Source organism: Callithrix jacchus, chromosome 7 (genome assembly GCF_049354715.1).
Source record: "Callithrix jacchus isolate 240 chromosome 7, calJac240_pri, whole genome shotgun sequence".
Taxonomy (NCBI): domain Eukaryota; kingdom Metazoa; phylum Chordata; class Mammalia; order Primates; family Cebidae; genus Callithrix; species Callithrix jacchus.
This window is the reverse complement of record NC_133508.1, coordinates 32,938,339-32,964,593: the sequence shown is the minus strand read 5'-3', so window position 1 is coordinate 32,964,593 and position 26,255 is coordinate 32,938,339. Positions and strand designations below refer to the sequence as shown.

Below are 26,255 nucleotides of genomic sequence, written 5' to 3'. Positions count from 1 at the left end.
TTTAGAAGAGATTTCTAGAAGTGTGGTTGTTGAACCAAAGAATAAAAACAGCATTAAGACTCTTGATATATACTTCAATTTGCTTCAGAAGATAATTGGAGTAATTATCATTATTACTCTATAGATTATTGTCTATAGGTAGCTTTTATCCTGTTTTCTCTTGAAATTACATGTAAAGCATTATATTTGGCTCTTAAATATATATTATACACACATATATAGAGAGAGATACATAACTTTTGTTTTAGGTTAGTTTTAAAATAAACCTGAGTTGAGGTTTACTTTAAACTGCATCTATATTTTCAAAGAAATTGATTCCTTTTTTATGGCACAAATTGATATTTTAAATCAGGAATTGGCACACTTTCTGAAAAAGACCAGATAGGAAGTATTTTCGACTTTGCATGCAAGACAGCCTCAATCTCAACTGTCCAACTCCTCCATCATATTATGAAAATAGCCATAGACAACAGGCAAATCAATGAGCATAATTGTGTTCCAATAAAGCTTTATTTACAAAAAAACAAGAGGTCAGACAGGTTTGGTCTACAGGCCATAGTTGGCTGACCTCTGAATTACTTGAAAGTCCTGTTGTTTTGTGAAAATATTTGAATTGTGATGTCAAGAATTGGGAGGCATGCTTTGCAAAATTCCCTTTATGAAGATTTGAGCCTGTGGGATCATGAATCCTAGTTATAGTCTTGGGAAAGGAGTAAATCTGCTTTTGCTGCAAAGCGATTTGGAAACTAAGCAAGGAAGCTATGAATCAGCCTGTCGTTTCAACATATGCAGAGTATGGAAAAGTCTATAAAGTTAGGCTTCTGTTTGCCTCTGTCAGGCAGCTGTAGCTCTGCCCTGAGTCTTTTCTTTGTATACTTTCTTGAGAAATTCAGTCCAACTCCCACAAAAGTAATCACAACTATGTTTACAAACTAATTTCACCCAATATTGATTCAATCAAAGCCTCTATCACTTATTAATGCCAGCATTTCTACACAATTCCTAGGAAAACAAAGCTGGAAGCTGGAAGGAAAAAAAGTCATCTGAGAAATAACTTTGTTCTCATGCAACTTACCCAGCTGGGAATATTTTTCCCAGATGTTAGGCGTACAATTGCTTTTCCTTAGGTGACCCTTTATTGAGCAGCTAAAAGACATCATTGACTACCTTTAACAAAAGTGTAAAGCACAAAGGAAATTAACCAAGCATAATTTCGGAAATAATAACACTATGTCATAATTAGCAGTTATCTGTCAAGGAAAATTGTAAACTGACCACAAAGATAAGATATATTTTCACATATTATTTAGTGGTTGTCCAGCCTGCCTTAACCTCTTGATGCTTTTGAAGGTGATTTGAATTCAGAATCTTTATGTCAAAATAGAGGCTGAAGGAAGCTGCTTTCAGTGATTATCAGATCCCTCATAGATGCAGGAACACACACACACACACGCACACACACCCTTATGACCCACAGCATGCGAAAGCAGCTGCCTTTGTAAATACTACATCTGAGGCCAGCAGTGGTTTCACACTCATTGTTCTGCCTCTCATTTAAGCTAGAGAAATGTGAGCTGGATGTAGACAGCTCTCTGCCATGAACAGAAGTGTGTTTGGGGGCTAGCACAAGCAAGTCACAAAGAGTTGTGAGGGAAAATGGATTTAACCATTGCAAATGAATATAAACAATCACTTCCCTGCAAACACGCACATACCCTACATGTATGACAGCTGGAGTGAAGATTTCGGCTAGAAATATTTTTTACTAAGAAATCCCAAAATTGTGTTCCCATGATCGTAGACTTTTAGTCACAGTACATGTTTTTTTAAAACCTATAGAATTTTACACATGTACAGTTTGGCAGCTAACAGAGAATCTGATCTATTTGATGGGGAGAGAAAGTGGAGTTTAGGCTGGACGTGACTTGTCCAGTGAGTGGATCCATGGTGAGAACTTAGTTCCCAGGATTCCTGAGACAACAATCCCCTCATCGACCACGCTTCCTCTTCAGCCATATTGCTTTCCTTACTTGTTGCTTTTCCAGGTAATGCATAATTACAATTTGGTATTTGCACCCCTTTTGCAGCTAGACCTTCAGGGGGTTTATAACTTATGCTGTGTCATCCTTAAGGGCAGAACAGGGACCAGCGGGTAGAAATTATAGCCCTAACATACCATGAAAAGGCTTCCAACATGTACCAATTCTTATTTTCCTAGGATGTCCAGATTCTATCTTGAGCTATTTTACCTCAAAAGGTGCACATTTTTTTAAAATCGTTTTAGTAGATTATACATGTTTGTAAAGTGCAGTCCAGCACATCAGAATAGTTATTCACCTAAATATATGATAGCAGATCTTCAGAACTGAGTTACCAATGACGTCGCACTAAATGGTTGATTGACATTCTCCTCCCCATGTGCTGTGTAGTTTATTGTACTACCATACAGTGCTCATGCGTAGCCTGGCAGAACACACCATCAGGGTGCACATTGCTCTACAGCAAGTCACTCTTCAATTTTGAAGAATCGATTGGACTGTTTACATTACTTTAAGTCAATCTGGTTGTATGGATGCTTCTGCTTTTGGAATGTCATTGCTTAGACTCAAGGCATATGGTTTTCTTCGCTGTTTCTACTCGGGTGACAGACTGCCTCGAAAAGCAGCGAGCTCCCCTTCCACCAGAAGCTTTCAAGCGGTGGCCAGATGCCATCTGCGAGGAGTGCCATGCATTTCTGTAAAGCCTCAGACCTAGGCTTAATTGCATCCACAAATAAATGAGGAGAAGTCGATTGTTGAATGCCAACCATGTGGCCTTCGGTTTAGATGGGGTCATTCTCATTTCACTTCCCAGAGCAAGCACATAAGGAAAGACACAGCTCATTGCAAAGCTCTGTTTGAGTTGAATAACGTCATTGGAATGGCTGCTAGGGTCCACCATCATACACTGGAGTTCTGGTGCCCTGGTGCTAAAGAGTGGGAAGACCAGTGAGATCATAATTGGTAATAAATAAATAAATAGGCTTTCCTGTTTTGAAAACCCTTGAAAGAAGAGTCTATAAGAAGGGTCTTGAAGAAGCAGGGCACGGTTGACTAACAGAGAACTCACAGAAAGCAAAATTCCCCAAGGTTTCTTTTTGGTACTATTCGTTTTCCTCCCCATTGTCTTTTTAGCTTTCTCAATTTTTTGCTGTGATGAAATGGTCCATCTGGAGGAGATAATTTCATTCAAAGAAAGAAAAGTCAATCAGTGAAAGAAGGCAGAATGGAGACCAGAGAAAGAAAGAATTTTAATGAGAACATGTCTTGGGTCAACTGCTAACCTAATTACCAAGATGTGTTTCCGTTATTTTCAACTATTTGGCCTGGGTGTGTGTGTTAACCAAATGACACTGAGTTATTTCCCAGAACAGCTAAGTGCCACACAGGAAATACTTGCTGCTTCATGTGATTTGGTTGAATCCCCAATTTATAGCTTGAAGGAAAAACAGATTCTCAAGGCTTGGGAATAAAAGTCAGAATCTACATTTCTTATTTCTCATTGTCAAGACAATATTATTTGATGTTAATCAGAGAAAAACACTGTAGTGTCTATCAGTGTATATCATCTGCCACTGTCACAGTGGGTACTACATGGGTATAGAAGGAAGCATAAAGCCTTGTTTATTGTCCTTGAAGGGGTCACAGTCAAGTGGGGAGGCAGGACTTGCAAACAGATATTTTACATCTTAAAATGGTGAATGCTATAACTAAAATGTAAATAAAATGTTTTCTAAGTTGGTTCTCCGTTTGTTTGCCAAATGTGCAAAAGCACATTTAACATTTACTTTCTTATCATTAACCACCAACCTCTGACTTCAAGACACTGAAGCAGACAAAACAGCCATCTGCAAGTTCTGGCTTCATCATTTTGCTTATTTATTACAATGAAATAAGGCCCAGATCGTTGTCAATTAGTTGTGAATAAGGTAGAGTTTAAACACAAAACCGTTACTGACACTTAAACCTAAAAAGTGTGGAAGGAAAGGACAAAGAACTCTGCTATAATCCCCTGGGATTGAAAGTTTATAATCTATTTCAGAAGATGAAGTTTATCCAAATAATGACATAGTGAATGGAAGAAGACAATTTATTAAGCACCCTTTGAGGGGTGGAGAGAAATCTATGATAAGAATTCAAAGCACTCTTTCTTCTTGTCAGGTAATTAACAAAGAAGGATGAGTTCCAAGATAAGACACATTCAGGAAAGAAGGTCTTTTGAAAATGTTTGTTTGTTTGTTTGCTTTGGTAGACTTTGATCTACCTGCCCAATTTAGAAAGAAGATAGAGGAAAAGCTTTGTTCTCTCCCTCTCACTTCACTCTTCCATGGTGAGGTTCAGAGACAGGTGTGATTATAACTAGAAAGAAACGCAAAATTCTACGACTCTTGAGGGACAGCCTTTCGTCTGAATTGGTTAGCTCGTAATGAAATCACAGGGGAAAGATTAGCTGCCTTGGACAAAGATGTACCCAACTTTGAAAATATGAGCTGTGACTATAATGTTGACCCCGAAAACAGACCTAAGCAGTCCTTGTCCATGGAATGATGCCTCCAATGAGGAAGTTACTATCCTCCCATTTCTCAAAAACAAGCCACTTACCAACCGTGGGGAAAAAACTAATCTTTTTTGATGGAAGTCATTATTCTTATTTCCGACCCACGAGACCCTCAAGGTAGCCAGTAGCCAGAGCTCTCCATGCAGTCCCGTCCTCTTTCATACTCTGAACTGATGTTTGATCTGCTCACCCTCCCTGGCTGTTAACCAGGAGGGGACCCTTGCCTAGGCCATTGCTCAGAGGAATCTTTGTGTTTCTCCAAGCCCTACCTCCCCATTAACAGCAGAGCAGCTGCAACTTCATGGAGTCCTGGCAAGTTGCCTGTCACCTCTGCCATAGATACCTAGTAACGTGCCCTCCAAGAGAGGATCTGATCTGGAAAATGAGAGTGGCTGGCAATTTGGGGGAACTTCTTATCTAATAGCCATCTTTGGATCAAGGAGGGGCCCACAACCTCAGAGGAAATCTTTCCTGTTTACAGACTTCTGGGCTTTGAAAACCCTGGTAGGCTGGCCTCCTTAGCTTTTACGCGAAGGGGCCAAACAGGATGAGACCAGGATGGAAACGGCACATCATAGGAACCCAGAAAGGCAGGAAGTAACAACGTAAGAAGGAACTCTTGATTAAAAGTACAATTAGAAGGTTGGTGTTGGGTGGGAAGGGGATAATGGCATGAAAATGTGTCTAGTTTGTATGTGTGTTTGTTGTAATAAAGCCATTAGCCATCTCCTTCAACCGTGTTTCCGTTGTTACGTTATTCTCCAGTTTGGAGAAACTGGAAATATTTTTTTTTCTGTGCAAAGTCTCTGTACTAAGTAGTGTATATGGAGGAAAATCAAAACTTCTTTCTCTCTGTCTTTTACTCTCTTTTTCTTTCTTTTTATAAATCCTCTATGTGAAATAGAACCTAGGAAAGACCTCAGTATCCTTTGTAGAATTAATTATTCTAGAACTAATTGTTAGGATATTGAAAACAAGCAACGTTTATAAAGGGTAAAGTTGCTCTCCATATGTTTTTCTGCACTTATTTCCCAAGAATGACAGAGATGTTTGCAAACTTTTAAAAACAAATTGCTCAAAACGTAGGCATGATTATGAAAGGAACAACTTTTCTGACTTCACAAACTTTTCTGGGGGACATTGGTTGCTGCTGAAATCCCACTTGTGGAATAAGGATGTCCGCATAACACCTGTTTGATTTCTTTCTTTTTCTTTTTTTTTTTTGAGACGGAGTTTCTCTGCTGTTACCCAGGCTGGAGTGCAATGGCGCGATCTCGGCTCACCGCAACCTCCGCCTCCTGGGTTCAGGCAATTCTCCTGCCTCAGCCTCCCGAGTAGCTGGGATTACAGGCGTGCGCCCCCACGCCCAGCTAATTTTTTGTATTTTTAGTAGAGATGGGGTTTCACCATGTAGACCAGGATGGTCTCTATCTCTTGACCTCGTGATCCACCTGCCTCGGCCTCCCAAAGTGCTGGGATTACAGGTGTGAGCCACCGCGCCCGGCAACACCTGTTTAATTTCTTAATTCCTCTCCGGACACCACTTCGCCGCATATGAGTGGCTGGGAGCCATGTGCATTGGCCCCATATTCACGCGACAGGGTGAACCGTGATCATCTGTTTCCAGACAGAAGTTAGAAGTAACATGTTTTATCATCGTAGTCCTATGCCAACTAGAGAGTAAGTTGTCGTTACCAGATGGTTCAGTGCTGCAGAAAACGTGTTCGTACAGGGCTCTGCATCAGCCTCCTTGACTTCCACCTTGCAGGTGATATTTATGGACTGTTTACAAGTTGCTCACATATGGCATTCTAAAGAGGTTTGTAACTTTTATACCCTGTCATCCAGTTTATTAATTTTATGAAAATTCCACTCCAAAGGTCACTCTTGTTCCACCTACCCCGCTAACTTCAGGCTGGAGGGAAAATCCTGAATGTAATCTCGGGACAGAGGAGCCAAGCGAACAGGCCGTCAAGCCCTCTAAATTCAGTTCTCCACATGCACCAAACTCTGCCTCCTCCAAACTGCAAGCATGACCCTAATGAGGACAGCTCGGAGTCTCTCTCCTGTTAGAATAATACAACATTTGTGTTGTTTTGTGTGGCAACGTCCCCCTGATTTGGCTTTTTTCAGCTCCCATGGAGGAGAGAAGGGGGCAGCAACTCCATAGAAAGGGGTGTAGCCAGTGTGAACCCCCAAAAATCTGACACAGGTCTCAGTTAATTTAGAAAGTTTATTTTGCCAAGATTGAGGACGCACACCCATGACACAGCCTCAGGAGGTCCTGATGACATGTGCCCGAGGTGGTCAGAGCACAGCTTGATTTTATGCATTTTTAGGGAGACATGAGACATCAATCAACATATGTAAGATGAACATTGATTCGGTCTGGAAAGGCAGGACGACTCGAAGCAAAGGCAGGACAACTGGAAGTGGGGAGGAGGCTTCCAGGTCAAAGGTAGATACAAGACAAATGGTTGCATTCTTTTGAATTTCTTAATAGCCTCTCCAAAGGAGGCAATCAGATACGCATTTATCTCAGTGAGCAGAGGGGCGACTTTGAATAGAATAGGAGGCAGGTTTGCCCTAAGCCGTTCCCAGCTTCACTTTTCCCTGTAGCTTAGTGATCTGGGGCCCCAAGATTTATTTTCCTTTCCCACTGGCGTTGGGGGTTGAGCTGTGCACACACTCAGGAGCCACTGCAGCAACCTTCTGGCGGATAATCCTACTTGATTTCTGTCCAGGCAGGGCAGGAACTCAAACTCTGGAAATCCTCTCCTGGCCTGGTTGCTGTCCAAAGTGGAGCCTTAGAGCTCCCACCTGGGGCAGTGACAGATTTGTACCTGAGTTCTTGATGACATCGATGCCCTTTGTTGGTGGACATTTGCTTTCTTCACCACGTTTCCCCTTCCAGGTGGACACTCTTGAAGTGCATAGAAACTTTATCGCTGTTAGAAGGCCAGTGAAAATAGAGGCAAGGAGCTTTCTTGGCCCCTCGAAAGCTAATATAAATGAGGGACATTATTTGGTCGTTGGAAACACTTCGAAGCCAAGGTTAGATGGAAACTCTAGGCCTAAACATACATAGGGTGTCCCCGTGACAGCAGAGAAAAGAGAAGGATGAGGTTGTACACGAAGACAGGGGACTGTGAAGACGCTAGACGTTGTGAAAGTCAAGCAAAGTTTTTCATCTTGATTTGGTAGGAAATGGGAGTTAGCAGGCAGTTCAGAGCGTGAACTCTTTCAAGTGGCTTTCCAAGTCACATAGATAATTTTCTCCTTTTTTACAGCCTTCTCTTTAGAGAAGTAGAGAGCAATCAATAACCCAGAGTTCAGATAGAGAAAATCGGGCAGCCAGGGGTTCCCCTAAGGTCCACAGCTTCTATCAGCGCAGTGAGGATTAGCAAGCATGGTCCTCAGGATCAATTGCCTGTAGCAATTAGTTTATTTTTTTAGAGACAGGGTCTCTCTCTGTCACTCAGGCTAGAGAGCAGTGATGCAATCACAGCTCACTGCAGCCTCAAACTCCTGGGCTCAAGGGATCCTCCTGCTTCAGACTCTTCAGTAGCTGGGACCACAGGTGTGTACCACTACAACCAACTAATTCTTATTTTTATTTTTTGATAGAGACGGGGGTCTCACCATGTCGCCCAGGCTGGTCTTGACCTCCCGGCCTCAAGCAATCCTCCCACCTCAGCCTCTCAAAGTGCTGGGATTATAGATGTGAGCCACCACACCCTGCCACCCGTAACAATTTTTTTCAAAAATTACCTAGAAGTGGCCCTGCCTCAGACATCTTGATCTGAAATCCTGGGATGGTTCTCAGGCAGAGATCAGAGGCCATTCTGGGGAGTACAACAGATTGAAACGCTTGTTTCAGCAGCTGGCGTCCGACCCAAAGGCTGCTTCGTTGTGTTCAACCTGCAGTGCTGATGGACTCCTGCTTGAGAGAGCTATGAATACAAAGAAGACAGGCAGTTCTGATGATTGGGGCGGGTTGCGGGGGACAGCTTTCGGGGCTGGGGTGCATGGTCGGCTCATTTTCTAGAAAAGGTATGGCATCATTTTCAGAGCAGTAACTTTGGGTCAGACAGAGCTAGGGTTAGACACTTACTCTGTGACCTTGAGCAATGCAACCTCATATTGCCTCATTTATCTCAGTTACAAAGTGGGGCTAAAAATAGTGCCTACCTTGTGGGGTCCTTAAAGTATAAAACAAAACAAGTTATGTAGCAAAAGTACCCAGTAAGGTTCCTGGCACAAGTAAGTGCTCAATGCATAGTAACAGCAGTAGTGGTGGCGGTGAGAGTATTCTGATTGGTGGGAAGAATGTGAAACTTACATTCTGACAGCATTCCAGCCTAGGCCTAGAATACGATGGCTAGAATTCGTGTGGTGTCTACAATGTGCCTGGTGATATGTGTATAAATGTAATCTTTAATCGCCACGAGTGCACTGCAAGATATTATCTTCCTCATCTTACAAAAGGGGAAACTAAGTATAAAAAGACGAAAAGATCTGCCTAAGAATACAGAATTTGAAATGGCAGAACAAGGGCTTGGAGGCAGCTGCCTCTGATGCCAAAACCAACATGCAGCCAAGGATGCTGCCTGGCCAGATACAGAACTGTGAGACCTCCTGCTCCCCAGCCAGCAAGGAGGTTTACAGAGTTTCTGTCTTCATAGTGGATGCTACTGTCGTTCTTTCCAGGGTGGTAAGTGAAAAGCAGTTGGAGATTTTGGGAATTCAGGCACTCTATATGGTTAAGACATTAAATAGGCCCACCGTCTTCCAGGCTGAAAATTCATGAGGCATTTTTCAGGGTAAAGAGTGTCCGTGAAGAATAGCCCAGCGCCTGCACAGGAGGGTGGGAGCTGTCTGTGCATACAGCCCATTCTTCAGATCCATGAGAAGAGACTCTGTCAGCCCTGGCCATAACCCCAGTGAAGCAGAGACGACGGAGGTCTGCCTGCATCTTTGATTACCCAGGAGGGAGTCCCTGGTCACCCAGTGTAGAAATAAATTTAATGTCACTTTCACATGCTGTTCCTGGGACCAGTGCCGAAAATATATGTTTTCTCGCACGTTCCCTTTCAACAACTGAAAAAATATTTCCAGAGGATCCGAAGCTCTCAAAAACCTGCTTGGCTGCATATAAGCATGGGTATTTAGTGCCTGCCAAAATGAGCAAGATGAACACGATAACTGAATCTTGACTGTGAACTGAAGGTGATGAGTATAGTATCAACAGGAAAATGTGGCACTAGTTTTCAGAGGATAATATAATTCCAGGGGATTTTTTTCCCTTAGAATAGCATCCTAGAATCTGATTTCCTAGGGCAGGAGGCCCTTCCCCATCTGACTGTAGGATCCCAGAAACTCACCAACGTGGTACAGCCTCTGTTCCTTCCTCAGAGGATAGTAAATCCTGCCTTTAAGCCTCAAAGTGTTTGAAGGAAAAGTAGGTTTCTGGGAACAAGATATACTTTTTTTTTTTTTTTTTTTGAGACGGAGTTTCGCTCTTGTTACCCAGGCTGGAGTGCAATGGCGAGATCTCGGCTCACCGCAACCTCCGCCTCCTGGGTTCAGGCAATTCTCCTGCCTCAGCTTCCTGAGTAGCTGGGATTACAGGCACGCGCCACCGTGCCCAGCTAATTTTTTGTATTTTTAGTAGAGACGGGGTTTCACCTTGTTGACCAGAATGGTCTCGATCTCTTGACCTCGTGATCCACCCGCCTCGGCCTCCCAAAGTGCTGGGATTACAGTACTTTTTTTTTTTTTTTTTTGAGATAGAATCTCGCTCTGTCTCCCAGGCTGGAGTGCAGTGGCACCATCTCAGCTCACTGCAACCTCTACCTCCCAGGTTGAAGTGATTCTCCTGCCTCAGCCTCCTGAGTAGCTGAGACTACAGCCCAGTGCCACCATACTCGGCTAATTTATACATTTTTAGTAGAGACAGGGTTTCACCATGTTGGCCAAGCTGGTCTTGAACTCCTGACCTCAAGTGATCCACCCATCTCAGCCTCCCAAAGCACTGGGACTAGAGGCGTGAGCCATCGTTCCCAGCCATGTACTTTAACCACATAAGATATAAGGTAGGAAATAAAATTTTCAGAGATCCCAGTAATGTTCCAGAATCCTTATATTCGATCCAAATCCAAAGAAACTGACAAATTCATTGCAAATGGCTTCTAAGAACATCCTTGGAGAAAACTACCAACTCGTAGGTTCCAAATGCAATATTTATCCCTCAGAAGTATGCTGCTTCCTGCAGGAAAGCACACAAGCCCAACCCACAGCCTTAACTATATTTACCACAATTTATATGGCATCAGGTAGAGAGAGCCATATTTAGTGTTTGCTTTGCATTACAAAGCAAGTTTGTGTTGGCTTCCAATCTATGATTTATAATCAAGTTTTAGGGTATTTAGCTGAATGAAACAGTTTTCTTTGTTTAAGTTGGATTTTTTTTTCTTTTTTATCCTCTCTCTTTTTTTTTTTTTTTTTTTTTGGTGAGGCAGAGTCTCGCTCTGACACCCAGGTGGGTGTGTAGTGGCACCATCTCGGCTCACTGCAATCTCTGCCTCCCGGGTTCAAGTGATTCTCCTGCCTCTGTCTCCCGAGTAGCTGGGACTACAGGTGCATACCAGCATCCCCATCTAATTGTTGTGTATTTAGTAGAGACAGGGTTTCGCCATGTTGGCCAGGCTGGTCTCGAACTCCTGGGCTCAGGTGATCCGCCCGCCTCAGCCTCTGAAAGTGCTGGGATTTCAGGCATGAGCCGCCACTCCCAGCCTAAATTGGATCATTAAGGCTGAAATGTTAGCCTTGATGCCTGGGCTCTGCCGGCCCACTGCCTTCCCAGGGACTCACTGTCTATTGCCTAAACCAACCTAGGGGTGAAGCCTCCGAGCACAAAGCTGCCAAGTTACCTTTTCCCATCCCCTCTGAAGCTTCGAGGTCAGAAGGGACCCCTCATACCTCCAGCTGAGCAATTACTGCTCGGGATCAACCCTCACCAGCACCCTGTCTGTACCCAGACCTCCTGCAAAGGTCCAAAAACATCTTGTCCTTCTTCTCTTCAAAGAATAAGTCACTTTGGAGGATTCCAGATGGCTCCGGGCTGGCTTGGGGGTAAGGAGCAGGATTAAGATGAAGAGTTCTTTTTCCTAAAACCACTTAAAGTAACTAAAAGAAAAGCAGACAAGAACGCTCCAGAACAAACTTCTAGGGAGGCAACCTGGCTTCAAACAGGCCTTCCTGTCTGGCTGTGGGTTCCTGTCCTCGCTGAAAGGCCTGAGAATGGAGCTGAAAGAAAACACAGGATTTCTCCAGCTTAAGGAATCTATGACCTTCTTTTAAAGGGAAAGAAATATCTCCAAGGACCTTGGGTGTTGAAGATCACTTTTATTCTAATCTTACTTATTACCTGCATACAAAAAATTCACTCACACCTCTTTTTACCCTTTGGATTCCCATAAAACAAATGAGTCCGAGCAACTTTCTGCACTAATTCCAACATAACAACAAAATCCAAACACTCAGATGGCAACATTAATCTGGGGTGATGACTGATGGCGTTTTGTAGAAGCAAAATTCCTGTTACCAGGCGATAAAATAGTAGAATGTACTTTCACTTTATGCTTTGCTTGTTGTTAACTTAATTTCCTTGAGTTTTAGCATAATAGGGAGCCCTTTTAGCTATCATTATTACCTTTACTGTTTATTTTTATTTATTTACTTTTAATCATTTAATTTGTTTTGGCTACTAACAGGCCAAATGATTTAATGGTACACCCCCAAAATGTAATATAGGGAGGAAAATCTTTTTTTTTTGAGACAGTGCCTCACTTTGTTGCCTACACTGAGTGCAGTGGAGTAATCATGGCTCACTGCAGCCTCAACCTCCTGGGCTCAAGTGATCCTCCCACCTCAGCCTCCCAAGTAGCTGAGACTACAGGTGTGCACCACCATGCCTGACTAACTTAAAAAAATTTTTTTGTAGAGACAGGCTCTGACTATTTTGTCCAGGTTGGTCTGGAACTCCTGTGCTCAAGCAATCCTCCTGCCTCAGCCTCCCAAAGTGCTGAGATTATAAGCGTGAGCCACTGCACCTGGCCTGGGAAGAAAATCTTTTAAAGGAAAGTTCTTCACTGCCTATTTATATCTACACTGACCACGAATGAACTGTTGCTTATCAGTTTCCCAAAGACTTGGACATGCTGCTGAAGGCCAGGAGGCGGGGTCTTTCGAGTTCAGAGCCATGTCTTCCCAAGTGATGGCTCACCTCTCCGCCACTGGTTTACTTTTGAACAAGTGGTAAACCTTGGCTATATAGGGATTCATGCTTTCCTATCACCCCACTTGGCAGTCATTCAATCATCAATACAGACACACATGTAGCTACCAAAAGACACAGCAGTATTCCTTATATGGTACCTATCTAGGTGCTCCACAATGGTCTCACATTGCCATTTTTAGAAGATAATCATGAACATGAAAATCTAAGATTTTTAAATTATTTGATAACTGTGGGGCACTTGAAAAATGCCTGGCTTGAGACCCATTGCCCAAAGTTGACGCAGTCTATAGGTGGTATCAGGACAAGTCGGAGACCCTGGGCTATGATGAAACCTGGGCACAAATGACTGTTTTTGAATCATGATGTGTTTGTTGTTGATGGAAAGAGCCTTGGAGATCTTCTAGGGTAATCAATCCCCTTAGGCTGCTGATGAGTAAACGAAGGCCCAGAGAGGTGAAGTTCTCTCCCAGGTTCCGTAACGCCTGGTGACTCTTCAGGATTTCACAAAAATGGCATTTTCCTTCTTATCTTCCTCATTAACTTTCAGATATTGACTCTTCTGGCCCCCCCTTGGCTCTCTCAGCAAGGGTATTAGGACATAGATTTTGTTGAAGAGTTACTCTGCAAAGACACCGATTCCATGAAGAACAACAGTTAGTGATGCACATTTGCAGGACACTAAATGCCAGGTTACACTCTGGCTACATTCTCACATTCTAAGAAGTCACCCCCAAATCCCACACTCACGGAAGCATTTGAGATATGTAGGACCCCCACCATGACATAAAACTGCACATGCACATAAAAATTACTAAGCGATCAACATCTTATTTGGAAGGAATCGTACTGATTTTAACTCAAGGCTACAAAGCCCACAGAGTCTACTGAGTCTGCGGACACCAGCATTATCCAATGGAAATGTAAAATGAAGAGTATATTTTAGTTGGTATTAGCGACCTCTCTGGGTTGTCCTGAGGTTAATTCTGCAGAAAGCACATCATCCACACTATGACTGTGACAGACAAAAGAATTCACATTGAGTATGGATGAGTGAAACTCACTCATTCACATGGATATTCAAAAATTGATAAAGTCCATAGTCTGGTAATAATGCCACATCTTTATTATGCAAATCAGCTATGTTTTAAATGATTTTATTGGGTTTTGAGCACGTGTGTGCATGTGCGCTTTTAGCAGATGGCAAGCATCCTTCTTCAAAATAATGAACATGTTTTCTGTTTTTCTCTCCCCTCTTTGCTGAATGCTGAGTGAGTGTGTTTTAATAGAAAAAACAGGGAGTCCAGAGTCCAGTACTGACTTTGCCTTGGACAGTTGGTCGTGTGGCCGTTAGCAGCCCGCATAACTTACGGGGGGCTCTGTTACCTTATTGGTAACATTTAGGGGTCAGAGAAGATGATCTCCAAATTCCCCTCTGTAATTCTGGTCCATGACAGTTTTCCTTGTTTCTAGCACAAAGAAATTAATTGTATGTGACTGAATTCATGAAAAGAGTGTCTCCATCCCCATTGTAAAGATGCAACTGTTCAATCAAGTTGTCAAATTCTAAGGAAGCGCCCTGTTTCTGTTTTCCTTTGCACTGGCTGCCAAGGTACATACTAAAGGAGTTCGAGTTAAAGTTTGCTGGGCCAAAAATATTCCAGGGAAGGAAAAGCCTGGGAAAAAAGCTCCTGTCTGGACCATTGTGTTCAAGTTAGTGTTTTATAAACGTTTCTTACCTCATCAAAAAAATAAGGAATTTAAGTATTCCAGATAAAAATAGATTTTATTATTTTAGTGTTCATGAACTCAAACTGAAACAAGACAAATTGGAACTCTGTCTTCTAAAATTTTCTTGAAGGTAGGGGGTATGGACTACAGAAATGAGTTCATAGGGAAGCTGTGAAATTATTTTCGTTGGCGGGTTTTTGTTTTTGAGTCCAAGTCTCACCCTGTTGCCTAGGCTAGAATGCAATGGCGCAGTCTCGGCTCACTGCAACCTCCGCCTCCCAGGTTCAAGTGATTCTCCAGACTCAGCCCCAGAGTAGCTGGGATTACAGGTATGCACCACCACTCCTGGCTAATTTTTGTATTTTTAGTAGAGACGGGGTTTCGCCACATTGGCCAGGCTGGTCTCGAACTCCTGACTTCATGTGATCTGCCCGCCTCGGCCTCCCAAAGGGCTGGAATTACGTGCATCAGCCATGGTCATTGATGGTTTTTATAAAAACCAGGACAGACACAAATATACTCATCTGCTGGAACTGGATTAAGTTGGACAAATAAACTCTTAAGGACCTTTCAAGCCCTATGTTAGGATTGCCACCAAAATGCTCAGATGCCCTCTTTCGCCTGCTGGGCTTCAGTGTCAAGGTCAACATGTGGTCTATACATAGAAAACTTACTTACCTCTCTACCTATACTTGGAATTAAACATGAACCAAGACCATCAGAACCCTTGAAAATGCATATATATTTTTTGAGTGAAGATTTTAAAAATTACTTTCTTTACTGTTGAAAATATGCTAGAAAGATAAGAAAGCCTACAATCAGGAGTTTGACATTGTAGAATTTTGCTCTCCTAGAACAAGTGGGAAAAAAATAAATTGCCAGAGAGGATTTGCATTCTTTTTTTTTATACTTTAAGTTTTGGGGACATGTGCAGAACATGCAGGTTTGTTACATAGGTGTACACGTGCCGTGGTGGTTGGCTGCATCCATCACCCGTCATCTACATTAGGTATTTCTCCTAATGCTATCCCTCCCCTAGTGGGAAATCCTGTTTGAGAAGTTTGTGGAAAAGTACAAGATGGGAGTCAGAAGACCTGGGTTTTTTGATGTCACAACTAACTCTGTGGGCTGGGCACAGTGGCTCATGCCTGTAATCCCAGCACTTTGGGAGGCTGAGGCGGGTGGATTACTTGAGCCCAAGAGTTCGAAACCAGTCTGGACAACATAGCAAAAACCCATCTCTACAGAAAATTAGCCAGGTATGGTGGCATGCACCTATAGTCTCAGCCACTTGGGAGGCTGAGGTGGGAGGATCACCTGACCCCAGGATGTCGAGGCTACAGTGAGCCTATATTGCATCACTGCACTCCAGCCTGGGTGACAGATTGGGGCCCTGCCTCAGAGAAACAAAACAAAAAATAAAACAAACAAAAAAACCTAACTCTGTAATCTTGGGTAACCCAATCTCTTAGGGCCTCAGCTTCCATATTTGAAAATAAGGATATTGAAACAGACAATTTTCTAGTTTATTTCCAGGTCTATGACGCTTCTAAATTTTCCTTCATTTAACTGATTCTCTGCTCCCAAAAAACCACTTCACAATCTGTGTTTTAAATGTTCATTTACAGACAAGTTTGCAGTTCCTTTGAGTTTACGTCAAGAATTCATGCCAACACCATATCTATGAAAAATTGTGTATTTGCTCCTACTAATTTCTCACTGAAGTCCAGGATTCCACAACACACTTCTGTTTAGTATTGTGCTGTGGTTGCTGCTGTTCAGAGTTGTCTGGAAAAGTCTTGTCTCCAAGTTACAGTGGCTTTCTTTTTCTTGCCCTGAAGCAGCAGATGATGGGAGAAATATGTGTTTGTTTCTGTTCTTCAGAATCAGAGCTGCTTCCGGCATAACATTCTTAGCCCTCTAGTTTAATTCAAATGCAGTGAGTCACAAAGCAAATGCGAACCCCGGGCTGTGTATCATGGGGATTGGGCAAGTTAAATTAATTTTTAGACCCAGATTGTATTCGTTAAACCCAGGATCCTAATTTGCGCTGACAAAAAACTTCAAATCAGCCTGCCGAGGGGCCTGAGACTTACTGCCCAGATAATAGCTGACAATTTCAACTTGGTAGTTTTATGGATTGGTTTGTGTCTAAAAAGCAGGCAGCTTTTAAAAGCCCTGAATAAAGGTGGCTTTCTGTGGACACCTACAGCGTGACTATTTATAAAAGTACCCAGTGATTTTTCCCATCCTAAAAGTGCTATTGGCAGAATAAGGCTTGGTATTTAATCCATAACCCACTATGCACTGCCCCCTACAGTGGCAAAGAACATGTAGGGATAGAAGAATGAGATCAAGGAAGCATTAAAAATGTCAGGCCACGAGACCATGTTTAAATTATTAGGTGAGATGCTGTCTTGCATTTAACAATGGCCCCATGCACCTTGAGGCCCAACTTCCTCTCTCCTTGGATGTTTTGACGGGTTATTGCAATCTCTTCTGAACTTGAATTTCAGTTTGTTTCAATAGCATTTCCCAATAAATAGAAGTGACTCTGGTATCTCGTTTGTGAATCTTGATGTAATAATCGGAGGTAACTGAAGCGTGCACAAGCCACAGAGCCTTATGACATGTTTTTAAACAAGGATTGACTGATATGAAACTAATTGAACAACAGCTGGAAATCAGATTCCTCCAAGAAACTTTGCAAGAATACAGGGTCTATCATAATGGCACTGAGTTTGACTTTAAAAGTGGCATGTTCAAGTTTCTTTATTTTCCTGAAGAAGTTTAGGAGTGAGTTACTGACAGGCAAGGTTGTGACCCAAGGACCAGAGTTAATCATCTGACGACTGAAATTCATACTTTGTCCATCCTGTGGTTTGGATTAACCAGGGTCAGTCATCCCCTCGTGCCTTGGTGGCCCCTATGAATGAAAAAAAAAAAACCTCTTAGTAACAAGGCACACAAAAATGAGCTCCAAATGACAGCATTTTGCATAAACTAGCACAGATTTGGAAACTTTTATTTTGTAAATTAATCTTCTGTAGACAGGATTGTAATCTTTTATATTTATGCTCAAGCATACACAAATATATGCACACATAGACGTATCCTATATAGGCATTCTATACATCCTCATGTTGCAAAGTGGCTGCTGGACTTATATTCCATTTCAATGGAAGTTAGATACTAAAAGGGAGAAATAAAAGAACAAAACCTGTAATTTACATATCTAAGCTATACAAGAGACCAAAATTATTAAAGCAGGGCGCCCAGTGCTCCTTAGCCCCTGGATTTAAAGTAGGGGGAGAAAAGCATTTATAGATAAGAATTTGAAATTCAAATGAGGGAACAGGCAGTCGGTCTAAAATGTTGGCCTCCACAGATGCTGACCTTCCATACAAAAGGTGGCGAATTTTTATTTTCAGGCACTAAAGAAAAGAGAATGAATGGTGTGTCCTGCACTCAGATTAGTGATAACGATAACGTCCCAAACCTTTTGATGCTTGGCGCCTAATTGAAGGAAGCAGAGGAGAGTGGTAAAGTAAGGAGTGAATATAACCAGGAGAATAATTAACAGCTTCATTAGGCAAAACTTACCATTCGTCTGTGTCTCTAACATACGCTAATGTCAGTTGGATTGAAACATGATGTGGAGCAAATTTCTTTAAAAGATAATGAATCGCTATTCTTCAAGGAACAATTTGAAATGCGTAAATGTCACCCTTATATATAACACCACCAGGGAATGGCAGGAAAGTTGAGATCTAAACATTTTATTTCTCTAAACAGGAATCGTGACGACGTGGACCTCATTAGAGCTATCACTCCACCTGTGGAAACTAAAACAGATAGGATTGATACAAGCACCCAGGGATTTATAGACGTAATACTTATTATCACTAATAGGCATTAGGTAACCAAATCCCAGAACGTCTTGGTGAGACTAAGCCCCCTAAGTATTTGGCACACCCTTCTGAAGAGATGTTGTTGTCATTATGGCGATTTTAATAAGGTTTAATGTAATTGGAACAAAAGCAGTATACCCCACCATGCTTTGAGTTCTCCCAGAAGTGTTTTACAGAAAAAAAAAAATCTGAAAGTATACAGTGTCCTCTTTCAGAGCTAGTTCTTAAATGATTTAGAAGATTCTGTTTAAATGTTGTTAAAAGTATGAATATAAAATAGTTTGACTACCTGGCTACGCAGTGGTTGTTCTAGATTCTCTTGTAAGTTCATTTTCTCTGCAAGTATGAACTTAATCCCAGGGAAACTACTGTTTTTGATTCTCAGAAAAATTTAAGGTAAGTAGGAAGATATTTCTTACCTAAAAGTATAAATTGTATCAGGGAAGTAAAAAAGGCTCACAAGACCCCGTAAAAATAGTTGTAGTGCAACATTTGGCAAATTTGATGACTTGGCTCGTACTCCCTAACTAAGGGTTTTATACATTCAAGTAGAGGAACATTTAGAGGTGACTGCGTATAAGAAAAGCTTCACGGAATAAATGAACCTTGGGTGGGCTTTGAAAGAGTGGGATTTGAATCAGCAGCAATAAGAAGAAAGAAACTTCCAGGAAAGGGATGCCAGAAAAATTCTCTACAGTTATCTTTAGATGAGAGACACTAGGCTCTTGCCTTTGTTCTTCAAAAGAACTAACATGCCAGGAGAGGTGGTGCACCTGTTGTCCCAGCTACTCAGGAGGCTGAGGTGGGAGGATCGCTTGAGCCTAGGAGTTCTGGGCTGTGGTGCACTGTGCTGATGAGATGGCCACACTAAGTTCAGCATGGATAATAGTGACCTCCTGGGAGCAGGGGACCAACAGCTTGCCTACGGAGGGTTGAACTGGCCCACATTGGAAATAAAGTGGGTCAAAACTCCCATGCTGATTAGTAGTAGGATTGTGCCTGAGAATAGCCACTGCCCTCCAGCCAGGGCAGCATAGCGAGAGCCCATCTCTAAGAAATGAAAAAAGAACTAACACTATCCCATCAACAGTAACTGGGTAGGGACTTGGGGCAGAAACCCACCCACAGGACTAGTCAGGGCATGCCTTTTTCTGTTTGAGCTTCAAAATGAAAATTCTGTGGCCAATACCTGGATCTACATTTGACCTCCAGATCACCTGTTCTAATTTTCATTTTACCCTGACATATATCTACTAGGATATATATTTTATTTTTTAAGACCGTCACCAAAGTTTACTTTAACCAGATTTAGATACCATTCTTTACCAAGTCTTGGTTACAGTAAGAAGGAAAGGCACTGTGTTGTTGGCAACCCAGAAAAGCTGGGGCTCACACTCTGTCTTGAGACAGCTCTGAAACTGTGAATGGGCTAAGCGTGCTGGAGAGACTGTGACAGCCAAGCTGCTATGGAAATGTCCTCAAATGATCTTCAGCAGACACAGTGTCTATTTCACTTACCTTCTCCATAGCACCCATGCTATCGATTGATATATAGTCACAGGCAGCAAGGTCCAGACCCAAGGATGAGGCATCACCTCTGTCTATGCCATTTCTTCCACTCCAGACACCTCTATGAGACTCTGGGTGAAGACTGCAGGAGTTAATTCAGCAGACTCACTAGTCACACTAAAGAATTGCCCATGAAACCCATGGTCCTGACAAGTTGACTAGCTTTCCCAAAAGTGATGGGGACATAGCTGCACGTGTCCTCTCATGTGTAACAGGACACTACCTATTCATTCTTTCTTTCCAAGCCTCTAAAATAATGACAAGCATAAAAGCTCTTTCAGCTTTTCAGAAAAATGGGCTATGAAAATATAAGATATTACTACGTTTTTCTCCAAAAATTATATATGTTGTACGTGCTAAGAATACTTTCCTGTGTAATTGCAAAGCATCATGAGAGTAGAAATCAGAGCTTTTGCTAGTAGTCTTCTACCATGTGTATGGAAAATTGCCATGGAAGAAATCAATATTATTACTGTTCAAATATTTGCACAGCCTGTGTTTAACATGCCTGTCACACATTAACGAGAAAGTCTTTTTGAAGACATTGGATTTAAAGGAGAAAACTTAGAAAAACATCAAGTTAAAGTTATTATTTTTAATGACTGCCAAATTCAATGTTACTTCTGCTTCAGTAGTATTTGAGCTGTTAGCCTGTGTTTTTGAGTGTATATTCATTGGTGAATAATTAAGGAGGAATTCCTTAGTAAGTAATGGATATAAAGGCCATTTGACTTTGAAATTTACAAATGCCTATTTTAAGGTTACAAAATTTATGAAGGTTATGTGTGTGTTTAATTAGGGAAAATGGATATTTCGCCTATGTCTGGGAAGGAGGATTATTACAATCTAAGTCATTAAGAAAAGTCCCTTGAATCAATGACATTTTTACAGTGCAGCAATAATCTTACTATATTACACACATGCAAAAATGTTAAATGGACTATAAGATTTGGCATGAAACTGCCTAATTGCATGAGGAGGGGGGAAGAGAAAATTCAGCATAGCAATTAAACAGTTATAAAAATAGGCGTGTTCTCTGTCCAGAATTTGGAGTTCTTGGCTGGCATGCCCAGTTTGTAAAGGAAAAGTCAGAAGAATAAGTTCATTCTGTGGCATCAGAACACCAACCCTCAAAATAGATGTGGAAATGCTTGTGTTGAATGGTCACTCAGGTATTTCTTTGGCTCTCCCGTGCTTGGGGCCATCTATGGGAGACCTGGATCCGCCCTTCCTTCTGCCCTGCACCTCTCTCCACTTCCTAGATCCTTGCTCCAATGAATGATGGGAATATCTTCATTCTCATCACAAGACTCTACCTCTAGATTGCGTGGTCCCAGATTTGTGAGAAGGACAGAGGCTGGAGGATGTAGGAATGGAGGGAAAAGGAAGGCATTCAAGGGATAAGAATACAGAGTGGAAGTCTAGCCATCCATCCTTCCCTTCGTGACACAGGCTTCCCACACATATTGCAGAGCCTGTGAAATACATACACACTTTTCGAAGTGCTTGCCATTCCTGTCTTGCTAAAATAATAACCTCTCACCAAACTTCATGCAATTAGAGAAGCCGTTTCTTTGCTTATCTGTGTTTGGGCCTGTTTCTCAGGTGTCAGTCTAATAAATGAGTCCTTTGAATTTTTTGCCTTCTCATAATACCATAAAATTAGAAACTCATCATAGGGAAGTGAAATCGTGGGGCAGATAACCACAGGGCTGTCGTGTGGAAGAGGAATTAAACGCAGTCTTGGATCAGTGGGTGGGAGGGGCATTAAATACTGCAGAAACGATTGTTGAGGGAACAGACTGAAGACAAAGTAAGGAAGACCTGGAATAATCGCCCAGGGGCCAAAGATGGGATGAGCTTCCTGTTGGACTCAGAACTGTCCCTTCCTATACGCTTTGTTTTTTCTTTTTGACATGGAGCCTCACTCTTTCACCCAGCTGGAGTGCGGTGGCTCGATCTTGGCTCACTGCAACCTCTGCCTCCCGGGTTCAAGCGATTCTCCTGCCTCAGCCTCCCAAGCAGCTGGGATTTCAGGCATGTACCACCATGCCTGGCTAATTTTGTATTTTTAGTAGAGATGGGGTTTTGCCGTGTTGGCCAGTCTGGTTTCAAACTCCTGACCTCAGATGATCCACCCGCCTCAGCTCCAAAAGTGCTGGGATTACAGCACTTCACCCAGCCCCCTTCCTGTAGGCTTTTGAGCAAGGCTGAGAAATCCCATGGTAGGAATCTCAAATTAGAAGTGAATTCTAATGATCACAAAAAACCGCTCATCATTGCCTAAAAAATGAGATATCATGATTTGTCTTTCATCAGAATACAGTGGTTAAGTTCTGATTCTTCTGTTATAACCAGATCTGGAATATTGTTCGACTCCATTAAGTGTTCTGGGCTCCAGTTTTCCCATCTATAAAATGCAAACTTGGTCTCTTATATCTCCCCACTGTAAAATATTGCTTAGTCCTATTCATGGTGGTCATCTTAGAGTTAAGGTGGTAAAACGAAGACATTCTTGATGGCTGCTCTGAGAGAGACAAACTAGAGGAAAACAAGCTAAGTGCATTTGTCAGCCGTGGTTGAGCGATTTTTACCAAGTATAGGCACAGTCTTAGGTATCAGCATTGTACTTGTTAGCCAGAAACAGTTGCTAAAACAGTCTTTCAAAGCACTGAGTCGAATTAAATCCTTACCATTGAAGGCAGAACAGGAGAAAGAACTAGACTGCCAAACTTATCTCTGTCTTCTCAGATGTATGTTTTCATCTACAGAGTTGATTCTCTTCCTGAATTTTTTATTGCTTCTGATCTGTGCTTGTGCAAAGTAAGCGACTTTTCAAAATAGCACATAGCAAGCACTTCACGACGACACCGATTCCATAGGTATTATGTCATAAAAGGTTCATGTCATCAGTGAGATTAGCCTATGTTGGATTAAACCAAGTTAATTTAGAATTTCATAACTGATGCTTCTCAGAGCCTTTAATTTACTGTTATAAATTGTGAGTATTCATGAAAAGAACATTATTTGCTGCATTTCCTAAATTTCAAAAAAAAATTCTCTTAAAGTATTTTGTAAGGTAAGAAAAAGGGAGTAAACACCATAGATTAGAAAGTGATGAAAACAATAATATGACCTAGGCAATTTGCCATAAAGGAAAAAAATAAGAATTAATGAACTATCTGAAATATGGGTTTTTTTAAATATGACAATTTCAGGGACTTATAATTTTTTAATAAGTTTCAACTGGAAGGATTCCCAAAAGGCCTGTTTTACTGTACATTTTTAAATAAGCACTCAGATGCCACCAAATAATTCAAGAACTAAAATGCTGAAAATTGGGCTTGTTCCTATCTCTTCCTGTGACTTTATCTACACTATCAATCCTCTTAATAAATTTGTATACGTAAAGCACAGTCAGCTGCAGCTGTCTACATTAAAGGTATTCAAAGACATTAAGCTGCTTAAATATAGTGAAAAGCTAAATTATTTTATATATTCTGTTTATATAGTAAAAAAAAAATCCCCTTTTTTCTGGAATAATAATCAGTCAAAGAAGGTAAAGAACAACATTCTCTCTCTTTGCCTACCTGTCTTGTTGTCACAGCTGAGCCTTAAGTATTATCGGGGGAACTTTTTATACCTTTCTCTAGGAAAGAGTGCATTTGGGCATGCTTGCTTTATGCCACGTTTTATTTTAGTGAAGTTGACCCTGTTCCATTTTTTTCCTGTTAGGCTTGCCAGAAAGTTACCTTGGGATTGAGAAGCACTTTAGATGGTAGGATGGGTGTTATATGTTCCCCTTGTTGAGTTTAATTCATGTCAAGCGACAGGGCCCATTTCAGCAAGCTGTACCTTTGTATGGGCATATGGTTAAACTTAGCTGAGAGGGGCTACCGGTAACGTTTATGGCCATTGCCTTCCTTTCTTCTAAACACAATTACTCCTTAAGATCCATATAAATCATGAGGTTACCTAAGTCATTACAATCCTTTCTTCTCTCCATGAGCTTGTTCCTAATATAGAGGTATTTAAGGTTTGCCATGCACCAATTTATTAGTCTGTAAGGAAGGTCAGTGAAAAGAAAAAACATCGTGTAAACTACTGGCTAGCCAATAAACAATGATTCTCTGAATCTTTTATTTTCACATGTTGTCAGATAGAGAAAAGCTCTGGTTGACATCTGAAGTATTACTGTACATCTGTAGATTATTTCTCATTATATAAATTATTCACTGCATTACAAATTGGGGCATATAGAGAATATTTGGTAAGATAGTAAGGCTAATGGAAGTTCAGTAGTGTAGAGCTGATACACCTGCCTTCTGACTTAATAGAATTTCAAATAATGAAAAAATGAAAGAGGACATATACTCTAAGCATTAATGTATCGACTCTAAAGGTGATTTATAGCAAACAGTATGCTGCTTTCAATAAACAATGGAGATTAAAGAAAAGGAAACTCTCTAATACATGATCTGTTTTTTTCATGTACATTTCATTCTAGCATCATAAATACATTGGGTACATCTCTAAAAGATGCATATTTCTTGGTTGTTGTTAGCTTAGTGGTTTGTACTTTAAGGAAACCAGAGAAGGGTTTATTGAACAAAGTAGCACAATTTTGACTTAGGTCAGTGCCCACTGGCTCATGTAAAGTTCAGCCCAGCCTTTCTTTTACTGCTTGTGTCACAAAAAGGAAGAAGCATCTCACTCATGTCAGTTGACCCATTTTTCTTGAACATTTTTTGCTTTCTACTTTTCAGGAAAGGTGACTGGTCGTTTCAGTGTAAAGGACTTCCCTACTCCAGAATAAAGAATCTCCCCTACTTGATGCTGAAAATGGTCTATGGTAGTTACTGGGGGAAAAATGGAAAAACTTTAAAAAATAAGAATTTCCCAACTTTAATTCCTATAGCTTTGATTAGCAAACTACCTAGATCCCTACTGAATAATTACTAATTAATCAGGAGGATTTAAAAAATCTCTTTAAATTAGCACATGAGGTCCTATAAACATAAAACAGAATTATTGCTTCATTTCTTGTTTCCAAAGAATTATAAAGAAATTTTGAGGATCAAGATTTTGTGGTACAGTAAGCCAGACACACTGCCTTTCCAGAACTGGAAATGCACCCGAGTGCCTCCACCACACCAATTAAGGGGGCTTTTTGAGCAAATTCAGCACCGCACGCTAATAGCACTAATCCAGCTGCACTTCATTAAATCGGTTGGGTACATCGATGGAAACACTTAGTGGATTTCATGATTTAAAAAAAAAAAACATACTATGGTATATATAAATCACTTTATTTAACTCCATTACTAAAAATGGCTTTCATTGATTAAACTTTGGTAGCAATATTAGGGCAAGACTGACTGTCATTCCAAATAGTATTTTTCAGAATATCAGGCTATGGTCATATTCTGACAGTTAGTTATCTTTTAAGTGGTAGAGTCCCCTGGGAGACAACAATAGCTACATTTCCAGGACTACCTAAACTACAGCCTGTTTTGACCCAGTAGTATACACTGTGGAAAACAAAGCTCTTCTCCATTTGGTTTTAAATGTATTTGTTCCTTTCCTTCTCTGCATATCCCAACCTCGCTTGGAAAGGGACAGCTGAACCCCTACAAGCATTGTGACATACATGATTTTATTTATTTCTCCCTGGGATTCTTCAGGTTAATCATCATTGTGTCCATTTTACAGATGAGCCACTGAGACTCAGAGAAGTCAGTCAGTGACCTGTCCAGGGTGCAAGTCAGTGGCAGTGTGAGGACAGACTGACTGAGGTCACAGTCATCCAGTTTTGGCTGACCTCACTGCCAGATGTCAGGCAGGTGTCACCTCCTTTCCTCATTGTCCCTGTGATACATTGTGAGATATCAAAGATGGCGACTCTTCCTAAGGGAGGAGACGTCTTTTGATTCAGAGGTGCAGGAGTGGCTCCTGAGCTTGGAAACAGAGAACAGAATCCATTTCTTATGACCTCAACCTTCTCTCTGCGTGACTGTGATAAAAAAAAAAAAGAGTCAGTTCTCTTAAAAAAAAGATTACCTTGGAGGCCAGGCATGGTGGCTCACACTTGTAATCCCAGCACTTTGGGAGACCAAGATAGGCAGATTGTTTGAGGCTAAGAGTTTGAG

The 26,255-nt window shown here is 41.4% G+C and overlaps 1 protein-coding gene and 1 long non-coding RNA gene across 5 annotated transcripts in view; one reads left to right on the top strand and one right to left on the bottom strand.

Annotated features, from left to right (window-relative positions):
• NRP1 (neuropilin 1) overlaps positions 1–26,255 on the top strand; it is a 158,239-nt gene that overhangs the window by 25,800 nt on the left and 106,184 nt on the right. The gene's annotated exons all lie outside the window — the stretch shown is intronic.
• LOC108592478 (uncharacterized) lies at positions 17,367–18,317 on the bottom strand. Its single transcript, XR_001912611.4, has 2 exons — positions 18,230–18,317; positions 17,367–17,552 (listed from the first exon to the last, which is right to left on the bottom strand). It is a non-coding gene; the product is annotated as an uncharacterized LOC108592478 (long non-coding RNA).